The 1,400-nt window shown below is 43.0% G+C and overlaps 1 non-coding gene across 1 annotated transcript; it reads right to left on the bottom strand.

Annotated features, from left to right (window-relative positions):
- Nucleotides 1-255: 255 nt before the first annotated feature.
- Nucleotides 256-361, bottom strand: LOC131167170 (small nucleolar RNA R71). Its single transcript, XR_009140028.1, has one exon. It is a non-coding gene; the product is annotated as a small nucleolar RNA R71 (small nucleolar RNA).
- Nucleotides 362-1,400: the final 1,039 nt, after the last annotated feature.

The raw sequence follows: 1,400 nt of genomic DNA, 5'->3' as shown, positions 1-1,400 counted from the left end.
TCTTGATGCTGCCCAACTTTCATGGGAACTCTACTGAAAATCCTTATTAGCATCTAGATGAGTTATTGGAAATTTGTTCCACCATCCGCATCCATAATTTCAGTGATGATGCTCTATATTTTAGGTTTTTCTCTTTCTATCTGAAGGATAAGGCCAAATATTGGTTAACGTCCTTAGAACCGAACTCGGTGACCAACTGGGGCACCATGCAACATGAATTCCTTAAAAAGTACTTTCCAATTGGGAAGACTAATCAACTTCGGAGAGCCATCACAAGTTTCTCACAAATGGATAGGGAACTCTTTTTCAAGACTTGGGAGCACTTTAGGGACCAGCTCCGTAAATGTCCACATCACCAAGTCCCCAAGTGGAAATTAGTCTAAACTTTCTACGAAGGGTTGGCTTAGACAGATAGGTCTATGGTTGATGCATCATATGGAGGTAATTTCCTCACTAAGCACGAGAACGAGGCCTGGATTCTCTTTGAAAACCCAGCTAAAAACTCTCAGTAGCACATAGCTGCCTCCCATAGTCTACCTACTCCATCAAATTCTAAACCTAAGGGAGTTTACACGTTAGCCACGAGCCAGGACCTAAGCCCTACTCTGCACACCATATCCTAGAAACTTGATCAATTTTTGTCTATACGACAACAACCGCAATTGATGGCATGTGTAGAAGTTTGTGCAAATTTTTCTGACCCTGTGCACATATATTATAACTGCCCACACACGCCTTCCCAACTTGAGCTTGTGTGGGAGGAAATAAGAGCCACCCATCATTGGTATGACTGATAGACAAACAAATACAACTTGAATACCTATGGTTTCATATGGAAGCAATACCCCAACTTCCCCTGGAGGCCACAAGCTCCAGACTTCCAACTCCAAAGACCTCCACAGAACCTGAGTGCATCACTCCCTCGACCATATCCAACTTTTCGAGATCCCCCTATTGCAATGCAGAGTCCATCATTGTTTCAGCAACCATCTATTCAACAAACAAACCATGAGTCTTTTGAAGAGATGGTGTTGAAAACCTTACAAAGCATTGAAGCAGATCGCGACGTGAAGCACTATAGCTAAGCTAGAGACCACTATGGGACAACTCACTAGGTCAATTAGTAGGAGAAACGAAGGTGAGTTACCAGGCCAGATGCAAATAATGCCCCAAAGTCAATATGGAAGGAAAAGTGAGACTACAGTAGACTCTTCATCGCATAAAGTACACGCCTAGGCGATAACCACACTTAGGAGTGGTAGGGAAATCAATAATAGGGTCAGGGAGCAACTAATCCAAGAAAAAGGTAAAGAAAAGAAGATGGTCGAACCTATAGAAATAGGCGCCCCTCTTCCTCATGAGTCAGCAACAGACACTGAAGCATCCACATTACCACAAAA

This window comes from Malania oleifera, chromosome 10, assembly GCF_029873635.1.
Source record: "Malania oleifera isolate guangnan ecotype guangnan chromosome 10, ASM2987363v1, whole genome shotgun sequence".
Lineage (NCBI taxonomy): Eukaryota > Viridiplantae > Streptophyta > Magnoliopsida > Santalales > Ximeniaceae > Malania > Malania oleifera.
The sequence above is the reverse complement of the archived record's forward strand: the minus strand, read 5'-3'. Positions and strand labels throughout refer to the sequence as shown.